Below are 12,091 nucleotides of genomic sequence, written 5' to 3' on the forward strand. Positions count from 1 at the left end.
TAGAGGATGTAGTTTTGGTATTAGGACAAGAAGTGGAAAATATTAAAGTTCAGCTTTCTATCAAGTGGATGCCAGGTTTTGGTACATATGTGTAACACCATTGCCTTATAATGAAAGTCATAATTAGAATTTTACTAAAAATAAGTTGTTGGGAATTTGGAAAGACAATGATATCATTCATAATATGGCTCAATTACAAGCACAAATCTCTGCTATGAGCAAAGCCCATGTTGAATATACTGCTATATAAGATTTGGCTCAGTCTATTAGCTTTGGTTTAGTCATTAAACCCTGTTAGTTGGCTACATTGGGTCATTGTTGTCACCATGGCTACAGGAATAATAATTCTTATTTTTACAATCATCTTCCGACTAGTCTTTTCCTTCATTTCTACAGCCAAAAGAGATATTTATGAGCTTCAATTAAAAAATAAAATAGGAAGAGATGCCACACCACCTCCAGTAGGACCTGTGTGGCAAGTTCCACAGACTGAGGCGATCGACCTCAAAAGGGGGAGGCCTCCTGGAACCGGTTCTGGAACTCTTCACCTGAGAAAGAATATTGAGCCATAGTTCTCATGGCAATCTATCTGTTTTGTTTCTCTTATTTCTTTTCTTATTTACATGTTCCTGGTAGCCTCGGCCAAGATCTTAAGTGAGAATAGTGGGTAAGAAACCATCCCTAGAGATGGGGCCACTAACATCACCTTATCCCCAGGGGAACCAATGCTTTACTTTCTAAATCATTTACAAAACTATTATGATAAAAAATTTCCCAACAATAAAATTTCATATGGCTACATGTGTCATCAGAGGTAGATTTTGGCATATGATTTTTTAAAAAAGCCTTAATTAGAAAGAATTAAAATAGTTTAAATTTACACATTGAAGATTATAAAAAAAAAATCAGGCACTAGATGTAAATAATAATTGACCATGGGGCAGGAAAGTTAGTTCAGCGGTTAAGAGCACTGACCATTAAAGATTTATTAACCTGCTCCTGGAAATATTCCACTAGCCTTGGACGACAGCCCCCACTGAATACATCCTTTTAGAACTGTTATATTTTGATGATTTATAGTGATGTTACCTGTTCTGTTTGTGAGTCACTGAATACATAGTTTCAGAGTTGAAATGCTTGGATGGTTTTTGTGCTTTACTGTGCCAAACGATTTTTGTTGGTATTTGTGATTGTTTCACTGAAAATAGTTTCTAAGAGATGTAATGTTTGGTTTTTTAATGTATAAAATCCCCTGCTTGAGAGCTGCAAAATACACTAAGATTCAAACAGCCCCTGTGTTTGTTTCTGTTTGTCACCACCGAATCCTTACCCACCTAGCTTCATGGACCCTCATTCCAGGGACCCCTATAACTGATTGGGGTGGTCCGTGGCAAAGTTGAAAGCATGACTGTGTCTGGGCAGGCATGGTGCAGGCAGATCTGAGTGTTGTACATCTTCATCTGAAGACTGTTAGCAGAATACTGGCTTTCAGTTAGCTATGATGAGGGTCTTAATTCCCATACCCACAGAGACACACCTCCTCCAACTGGGCCATACTTTGTAATATTGTCACTCCCTGGGTCAATTATATTCAAACAATCACATTCCACTCCCTGTCCCCCATAGGCTCGTTCAAATATATGAGTCTATGGGGTCCATACCTAAACATGGCATAGACTTTCCCTTTCCCAATCCCACATTGGCTGGCTCCCGCTGTGGCTGCTGCTCATTCAGCCAGTTTGCCATCTCAAAAGTGAGTCTGGCCCTGACTGCTGCCAGGGACTATGTCTACTGCCCCCCTTTTGCATTTGCTCCTGGTTTCCCCCCAGGAAAAATGTGTCTGGCTCTACCCCTTATGTCCCGACAGGGGCTCTGTTTGTGAGACTTGCTTGTCCAAAGCTGCCACTGGGCTCTGCCTGTTTTTCCACTGTTGTAGTTGCTTTTAGATATCCCACTGCAGCCACAAGAAAAACAGCTTTTGCCTTGTCTGAGAAGCCACTCTCCTGCACAAGAGAGGGAGTTCCTGTCTTCCCACCCCACCCCCTACCCCCTGTCTCTCTCTGCCTAAGACTTATAAAGTGAGTGCAAGCAGTGTCATGTGCTAGGAGAATAGTGTGCTCCTTGCTGGGTTATGGAGTACCCTACTTCGGGCACTTCCTTTTCCCTGCCCACCTTGGACTCAAACAGTCAGAAGAACTGGGCTGTGGCTTCCAGATGTTAGTAGGATGTCCCACCCAGTGCCCAGTCAAAGTAAATACACCATTGCCTGATTCTGCAGCTGCCTCCATTGCCAAGCAGAGGAGCCTACCCACAGACTGGCTGACCTGCAACATCTCCTAAGACTGGACAGCCACCTTCCATACCCATCCTTCTAGCTTCCCTAGAGACACGTCACCCCAAAGCCAGCATGAAGCAGCCATAAATCACAATTACCCTATTCTTGCTCTACCATCACATTTTTCTAATTCACTCTTTTTTAAATTAAACTAAAACAGAGAAATGAAAGCAGTCTGTTTAAACTTCAACCCAAAGTTATCTGGCAACAACAAGGTATGCTTGACCCCACAGTTACCTGGCAATAGCTAGGCAGGCCTGACCCACTATAACAGGATCTGCTTGCCCCTCCTCTCTCTCTTGTTCCCTTATTTTCTTGCCCTCTTGCTCTTGCCCTTTTGTTCCCACTCTGTTCCCTTGTCCCTTCACCCTAATTCCCCCCTCCCAACTACTTGCTCATGGCTGGACTCTCTCTCTCTCTCTCTCTCTCTCTCTCTTTCTCTCTCTCTCTCCCTTTCTCTGCCTCTAAACCTCTTAACTACCAACTACCCTCCACATGACCTGAATAAACTGTATTCTATACTAAACTGTCATGTGGATGGTCCCTCAGGGGGAACGGATACCTTGGCTTGGACCCACTAAGACATTCCCATCCCCCATTCTTCACCATACCCCACAGAACATATTCTCTCTCTTTTTATAAACACGAGACAGGACAGGTTAGGGACGACTGTTGTTCCCTAGCAAGAGGTAAATCGTTTGTACACAGACAGGGGTGAGGCTCCCCAGACCATAGTCACCAAGGTAACAAGTACAGCCTCTATCACACCCTGGATGCTGTCATGTAAACTCAGCCCTAGGAGCTTCACACATCTCATAAATGCAGGGATATGTGATAATTGACAGATATACACACACCATCACCTGTATTTGTAGGTACTGACTGTTACAACCATGACTGTCATATTTTACCTTGCTTTTTGTTCTAGATGGGGTTCCTAGTGTACAGTTCTTGCTCTTATTTCTATTCCCATACTTACCCAGGGGAAGTTGGTACTGTAGAGTTGAGAATTGGGTTGTCTAAATTTCAGTCCTCCTTAACTGGGCAGCTCATGCCACTAGCTAGCTGGCAACACTGACTAGAATTTGGCAGGTCCCAGGCCTACCTTAGTGATAAGGGAGCCCTGCACTTCAACATCACTAAAAGTCTTATGTGCCAAAGGTATTGTGATAATGTCTGCATAGTGCTGAACCTCATACATGACAGCATTGGAGTAGGACATGTGGTCCTGGTCTACCATCTCTGGTCACTACACATGCCCTATGACCTTGTTGATTTCCTGTTGTACTCTGCCCAGAAAGACAGCCTGACTTTGGTTAAGGTGCTCCAGCAGGTTCCCTTTCTTTCCACTACCTTTCTGTTAAAGGCTGAGTCCACAGGAGAAAGATGGCCATCATCCTTACAGGAGCCCGGGTTTAACCATTGCTGGGAGCCACAAGTGACCCAAGTAATCTTAAGGAGTGTGTCTCTATCCTCCTTTCATTCCAGCCCCAGTCAGGTTTGCTCTGCACACGCGGATTCAGGATTGTGAGCAGAAGGCCCTAGGTCAGAGTGATTGAAGTGGTCACAATCCCAGCATCAAACTGGTCAAGGACAACCAGACAGAGATTTGCACCTTTGAAGCTACTCTGGGGGCTCCCCTTTGCCTAGGACATAACAGGACAGTGGACTCAGTGTAGAGACTGGAGTGCCCCATAATACCCTTCTGATGAGTCCAGGTAGTTACACTTCATTGTCGCTAGGTTATTCACAGCACAATGGACACCAGGTCTCATAGTCTCACCTTCTCCATCTCAGCCAGAAAGGCATCAGTCAGGTTACAAAGTGGGTGGTCAGGGTCCCAGGTCCTCTTTTGCTCAGTCACCAGCTTATCCATCATGGTGAGAAATGTCATTGTCCCAGGGGAGACTTGTCAGGCAACCCTGGGATGTGCAGGAGAATTGGGAGTGTGTTCCATTGGGAACAAAAAAGAGGGGGTCCAGGGGAAAAGGGGGAAGGGAAAAGAGGCCCAACATTGCCAGAGTTCCCTATTCTCTGGTCAGTCAGATGTGGGAGGGATGCTGGACACTTTTCACTCAGACCCGGGTGGGCATCCAAGCCTCTGACCCACTCGATGGGGGGTGGACAAGGGGCAGCCCCTGACCTGGGGGCCCCAGGGCCACACTCTGTAGCCCTGGGATAATGGGAGAGAGGGATAAGGGAAGAGGTTCCCAACACTCACCAGAGTGTGCAGCAGATCTTGATGGAGCAGAGACTCTCTATGGTTTAAGGGCTTTATTATAGACCTTCAGGGAGAAAGAGAGAAGATAGAAAAAGAGAGAGGGGGGGGAGAGGAGAGGAGAAGACAAAGAGAAAGGAAAGAGAAGAGAGGAATGAGAGAAGTGAGAGGTGAGAGAACAAAGGATTGAGAGGGCAAGCAGGGACTGAACTGCTCTTTTTATGGTCTTTACTGTTACTAGGTAACTGGGGAGGAGTTTAGCCTGAAGGTCAGAAGCTTGGGCCATTTGTCTACATGACTACTGACCGTGCTTCTCTTGTGGAGGCTGTTGGGGGTGGTAGCCCAATGCCCCACAGTCTTCACAATCTGTAACAGCCATAAAATATGCTAGGCCTTCCTGCTTCCTATAACATGTTGAGTAAATAATATTTCTAGTAATAAAATTCATTGTTACTCCAATGTGTGCTTGTATATACATGATGTGAGGAGAGCTATGGCCACCACAATGATTTTGAGGTCTGGGATAAGCATACACTGTCAGTTCTCAGCTTACTGCATGGGTTGAGAAGAGAAACTCAAGCACCATGATTGCCAGGCAAGTTCCTTTACCCTCTGACCATCTCTCTGGCTCGTGGTGTGCATCTGCGTGTATATTTCTGAAGGTGTGCATTTGTGTATGTGTATCTGTGTATCTGTGTGTGTGTGTGTGTGTGTGTGTGTGTGTGTGTGTGTGTGTGTCTGGGTGACTGGATGTCTTGCTTGTCAGTGTTGTTCTTATATATCCAGGGGAAAGCTAAATCCCCAGTGTGAGGATGCCTGTTACTGTGGCATCTTATGTTTTAATTTCAGCAAAGGAATCACAGTAGATGTGACATCCCAGCTGTGACCTTGCAAGAACCAAAACACTGTCCCTGGGCCCCTTAGCATTTCATCACACATGAAAAAACTCTGGTTCTTTAACATGAGTAGTAAGGCCAGATAGGACACAGCAAAAAAGAGATTCAGGCATCCATAGCCCCTCTCTCCACTCAGTGCTGTGACTGACATGGTGCACTAGACTTTGCACTGTGTTAAAACCTTGTCTTTGACAGAATCATAAGGGACTTGAGATTTGGCTGCTGCTCAGTCAAACTAGCCTGAACCTGGTTGTCATATCCAGTTTCACCCCCTAGACTTTGATCCTCAAATTCTTTGCTCTAGAAGGTTCCAGTGGGTGTCACCAAAATTTGATAAGCCTGTCTCCTGTTGGGACCCAGATCCCTGTCTGACCTGTTGGGAGCCGGCCCGCGGCTCACATGGACAGGGTACACCTGAGTGGCAGGCTGGGGCTGAAAGAGAGGGGAACTAGGCGGTTGAGAGAAAAATGGAGCTAAGTCAAGATTCCTGATCAAAGCTCAAATGTTTAATAGCAAATATGCTTGTAAAGTGGGGGGTGGGGGGCATTCCCATCAATTCATTCTTGGAGCCTGGAACCAGCTGCAGAATAGGGTGTAGTCTCCAGAATAGCTCAGTGGCCTCCCAGCAGGTAGCAGTGTCTTGAAGGAGAACAGCAGCAGTGGCTGAACAATAGATTGATCTAGGGAGGAAGGCTCCACCCTAGGTAATCTCCTTAGTGGCAGCAAAGTCAAGGTCTGGCTCAGCCTGCTTCAGGCTGTGGGGGATTACACTGACCTGTGGATTGACGTCCACTATGTGCTGCTACAGATACGATAACCTCAGTTACTATCCACCACTAAGTCATTCACCTAGCACAGGCTGTGTTGCATGTTATGTAGGTCCACCTGCAACAGGTTAGCTGCAAAGGCCATGGCACAGTGCCCGGTGGGTAGCAAGAAGTCCAGAGCTTTAGGTGGTGCATCAGGTCCTGCAGTAATATGAAGATGATAGTGAATATGGCCACAGGCCACAGGCCAGTCCCAGTCAGCAGTTACATAGCTGCGTGACTGCTGCCCAGGCTTCTTAGAGACTAATGACAAACACTCAATATAACACCAAGGATCAGGAATCCCTAATCCTGGACCCTGTCACCATATAAAAAAGTGACAAGGTTGCCATTTGTCCTCTGCCTCCAGCCCTAATATGGTATTTTCTTTGGCCAAGTGTAAGAGGGAACAGTGATGTTCAGTTTCTCTTAGGAGCTGAGCATGCTTGGCTGAGCATGGTAGGTAGACTAGTAGACCTCTCCTTCAAGATTGATGATCTGATCATTGTGTCCAAACAAACATCTTGTATGCCAAACTTACAAAGCTTTGGGGACATTGAGAATACTACCACAGAGAGGAATGAGACCTTCAGTCCTTCATGGAGCACTTTGTTGGCAGGACATGAGGGATGACTGGCACCCAACCAATGGCTTCTGGGAATGTGTGAGCAGTGAAAGGCTATTTCCTGCACTTGAGGGAAAGAAGCAGGAACCACTATGGAGAGGGAATGGCAACAGGAAAATAGAGCTAGAGTAATGGTGGGTAGGTGAAGGCCAATGAGTGAGGCAGCTGGAGCATGCGCCATCTTTCTTACAGGTCTGTGTTCATCCAATTGAACAGGCAGCAAGAATGCAACACGGGACCTCTCAGACCCAGTCTACAGAAGATGAAAAATGGTCTAAGAACATTGGGGTGCCACTAAGTTGGTTCAGTGACTTGTTAAATGCTGGCATCCGTCTCTTATTCACCTTTCATTTATTGATCGTTCATTCTCTCCTGTCAATAGTCTTCCACATAGACATAGATAAGGCAGATCACTCTTCAAGCCAGAGGCCTGTGATCAGTAGTGGTCTCCCTTTTCCATGGTACCAAGCTCCAAGACCACTCTAAGATGAATGATAGAACTGAAATATAAAACATTCTGTAGCTTTTCCTATGTAACTGAAGGGAGTATACTTGTGTCTTACTTAGGGTTTTACTGCTGTGAACAGACACAATGACCAAGGCAACACTTATAAAGAACAACATTTACCTGGGGCTGGCTTACTGGTTCAGAAACTAATCCATTATCATCAAGGTGGGAGCATTGGAGCATCTGGGCAGGCATGCTGCAGGCAGAGCTAAGAGTTCTACATCTTCATCTGAGAGCTCCTGGCAGGCTCCAAGTCAGCTAGGATGAGGGTCTTAAAGCTCATACCCTCAGTGACACATCCACTCCAACAGGGCTACACCTTCTAATAGTGCCACTCCCTGAGCCAAGCATATACAAATCATAACACTCCACTCTTTGGAACCCATAGGCTTGTTCAAACAAATGAGACTATCAGGGGCATACCTAAAAATACTGTAATGCAAAATAAATTAGGCCTACTTCAAAAGTCCCCATAGTCTATAGCAGTCTCAACAATGTTAAAAGTCAAAAGTTCAAAGTCTTTTCTGAGATTCATCCAGTAACTCAACTGTAATCTCCAAGTCAAGACAGGAAACCAGCTGGGGTAAACTGCAAACATCTCCATGTCTGATGTCAAAGCAGTCTTCAGATCTCTACCTCCTTTTTCATCTTTTTTTTTTGGGGGGGTGTTTGGTTTTTTCAATATATGGTTTCTCTATCGTTTTTTATCTTTGGTGATTGCAATAAACTTCTTTCTCTTCTGCTGCTTCTACTCCCTGTTAGCATCTTTCCTAAGCACATAGCCCCTGGCTTTGTCATCTCCAACATTTTGTGGTCTTAAAAACAACTTTAATGCTACATCTTCTTGTTTCTGTGTTTGGGATCCAAACATGATCTTCTGCACTAATCCAAAGGACTGGCAGCACTTCTCCAGTTCTGCCCTCTGTAGCATTCTAGGCTCAGGTTGATCCACTCCACAGATATTGCTGTTGTTGGTGATCATCCCAAGGAACAGGTATCTCCAATGTGCTGGAGTCTTCTGCTGCAATTAAGCTTCATCAATAGCCTCTCTTTTTTAAATTAATGTTATACTTAATTTATTTTTTTCTACTCTATATTCCATTTCCTCCCCTCCCCCATCCACCCTATGTCTGCTCCACATCCCATGCCTCCTCCCCACTCCACCCAATTTGCCACATAGATGCTCTCACTCCACAACCCACCTGAACTCTAAACTCTCTGGGGCCTCCAGTCTCTTAAGGGTTAGGTACATCATTTCTGAATGAACACAGATCTGAAGTCCTCTACTGAATGTATGTTGGGGGCCTCATATCAGCTGGTATATGCTGTCTGTTTAGTGGTCCAGTGTTTGAGAGATCTTGGGGATCCAGATTATTTGAGACTGCTGGTCCTCCTACAGGATTACCCTTCTCCTCAGCATAGGCTCTCTTATTGGGTTCAAGCCTCGACTTCTTTGCATGACCCTTTCAGTCCTGGAACATCAACTGCAACTGAGGCTGTGCATTCACCAAAAGCCTTCCATGGCCTCTCACAGTGCCAAGCCTCAGCAGCTCTTCATCACCCCATTTTGCCTTCACAATCGGTACCACTTCATCACTCGTACAATGTACATTACCAAGTACAGGTACTACACAAGGTACCAACTTGGCTATCTCTGGAACACAGCTTCTTTGTGCTCTCAGAAAACATTTCCCAGAAGTCTTCACCAGAAGTTATACTGTTTGCTTCTTATTCACCACTAATTTCTTAGTTCCAGCTAACCAGCATCAATTGTTCCAGTAGTTCCTTTTATTATGGACTCTAAAGCCAGAGCCACGTGGCCAAAGCTGCAGAGTTCTGTTGCCTTATCACCAAATTTCTGTTTTCCAACTCTTTCTCTGCCTAAGCTTGGATGTCCTGAAACTTGCAGTATAAATTTCTTTGAACTCAGAGATTTTCTTGCCTGTCTCCTAAACACTGGGATTAAAGGTGTGGGTCTACCCAGCCTGGATTTAAGTTTTTCTTCACCTAGAACTTCCTCTTTTTTCTGCTGGCCTTGAAATCAGAGAACTGTTTGTCTTTGCCTCCTGGGATTAATAGCTTATAATACCATGCCTGGATCTAAATTTAGCTGGGTAGAAGGTTGCCCCAAGTTCATTACTCCCTTGGGCAGAGAATTTGGGGTTGCTTCTAGAATTTTTGCCAGGACTTGTCACTGGGCTCAAGGAAGTAGGCTCAGTTAAAATATTCACATTTAGGTTAATACAAAGCTCAAGGAAATCTCTACTGAAAAATGTGTGGCATTCCTTTTACCTTGGTCATCTTCTTAAGCCCCTAAAAACAGAGAACAGGGGTTATGTTTATTGACCTGCTTGGTCTCTTTGTTTATTACCTTGTTTTATTACTTCGGCTTTGACCTAAGAACTGACCCTATTCTCTGCAAGTACCTAAAAATTTGTACATTGGTAACAGAAATTTGGCTTAAAACTGGAAACTTAGTGGGAGCCATTCTAGAGAACAATACATGCAATGAGCCAACCTAGGGAAAAAAGACTCTAGAGATATCCCTAAATTGGAATAATATTTTATATAATTCTTGTCCTAGAAACCGGATTCATAAAAGATATGATTTAAAATAATTAGATATTAGAAGCTGCACAGTCATGCATTCATATATAAGAACTGGAAACCAAACTTTGTAACATGATACTTATGAACTTGTTATTCATTTTAGAAAGAGCAGACACTGTTAACATTTGGTTTTGCTTTCCAAAATTATGGTTATGCTTTAATATTGGAGAAGAAACTTTAAAATTATAGTCAAACTGCCAATGTTCCATTAGCTACTTTTTACAATTCAATCATATCTCAAGATTTTAATCACCCATATTTTTAATTGAGAAAAAATCAAGGAAGTGGAGATTATTGCAAGATTTATAAAAGATTAAAGGAAGTATGGGATCTCCTGCTCTGCGATTCCAAAAAGTAGGTATAAAATTGGTGCAGATTTAAAACATTCGTTTTATAGTATTTCTTTGCATCTTGATGATTGTAAAAGGTTTGTATTTAGTGTGCTTGTCACTTAAGCAATAGATATTGTTGGAATAGTTTTGCCTGAAGGAATGGCTAAAAACCCTGTCTTATGTTTAAAAAAAAAATGTTTGTTGCTTCAATACAAGAAGTTAGGACTTTGCATCTTTCTATGTATATTATACATTATAGGGATGATATTTTGTTAGCTGATTTCTCTAAACGCTTTTCTTACATGATTTTGCTCTTATTCAACAAGCTTTAAATGTTGGGGATTGACTCCAGCACCGGGGATCCTTGCCCGGGGAGTCTCCGGACACCCCCAAAGACATCCACAGGATCCCCCACGGGATCTTAAGACCCCTGGTGAGTGGAACACAGTGTCTGCTCCAATCCAATCGTGTGGGACCTGAGACTGAATTAACTAGGGAAGCAGATAAGCCGGCCTGATCAGGGGCACAAATCCCTTCCAGTCCAGTCTAGCACCGGGGTTCCTTGCACTCAGAGTTTCTGAACACTCCCAAGGTTCTCACAGGACCCTCCACGGGATCTTAAGACCTCTAGTGAGTGGAAAAAAACTTCTACCAGGAGGCAGGTTCGAACACCAAATATCTGGGCACCTTCCCTGCAAGAGGAGAGCTTGCCAGCAGAGAGTACTCGAACCACTGAAACTAAGGAGGGAACTAGTCTCCCAGGTCTGCTGATAGAGGCTAACATAATCACCTAAGGAACAAGCTCTAACCAGAGAAAACTATGGTAATGGATCACAGTCCTGAAGTGGCCTTGCACCATGAGGGGTACAGTAACCTCCCAGGGATGAAAGTCTAACCAACACTAGCCAACCTCTGCCCACAAGATTCTCAGATCATTTCTCAGCTTCCCAGGCTGAGTTTGAGAAATCTTGTGTTTTATGTCTTGCTGCCTGATCAACTGGATGACCACAGACCTGTAGTGAAGATGGCACATGCTCCAGCTGCCTTCCCCACTGCCCCTCACTAATCAACAGAGCCTTTAGCTGCCTTCGCACCACTACCTTTCACTTTTCAATAGTGGCTTTACCTGCCTTCCCACCACTGGCCCACACTCGTCCTCAAGGATTCCAGCTTCCCTCCCTGACTGGCCTTCTTTTGCCCTTAGGGGCTTCATCCTCTTTCCCTCAACTGCAGGAGACAGTCTTCCACTGATCTCTCACACACAGAAGCCATTGACAGGATGCCAGTCAATCCTCATTTCCTGCCAACAAAGTGCTTCATGAAGATCTAGGAGGTTTCATTCCTCTTTGAGGCAGTATCCTCAATGTAGGACTGTGATAAGCAGCCTATTTTGGTTGAATGAGGCTTGCTTTGGCAACCCAGTAGAAAACTCTACAAGGAATAGAACACTGAGTCACATTCCCAGAGACAGGTGCCTGACACCACAGAGTCCTCAACTCCAAAATTCTTTGAGTATAAGTCACACAGAGAATGTCCCAAGCTTCTGGCATTCTGGCTAGACTTTACACACACACACACACACACACACACACACACACACACACACACACACACACAACTAAAGTTACCTGACTGTAGCCAGGTATACTCCTCCCCACAGTTACCTGATATCCCAGCCCACTATAAAAGGAGCTGCTTGGCCCCTCCTTGCTCTCCTTAGCTCTCACCTTTCTTACTCTCCTCTCTAGCCCTCCTTCTCTC

At 44.6% G+C, this 12,091-nt stretch overlaps 1 pseudogene; it reads right to left on the reverse strand.

The window, feature by feature from the left end:
- Positions 1 to 1,853: 1,853 nt before the first annotated feature.
- On the reverse strand, positions 1,854 to 6,486 carry Gm28023 (annotated as a pseudogene).
- Positions 6,487 to 12,091: the final 5,605 nt, after the last annotated feature.

This window comes from Mus musculus, chromosome 15 (assembly GCF_000001635.26).
Source record: "Mus musculus strain C57BL/6J chromosome 15, GRCm38.p6 C57BL/6J".
NCBI lineage: Eukaryota > Metazoa > Chordata > Mammalia > Rodentia > Muridae > Mus > Mus musculus.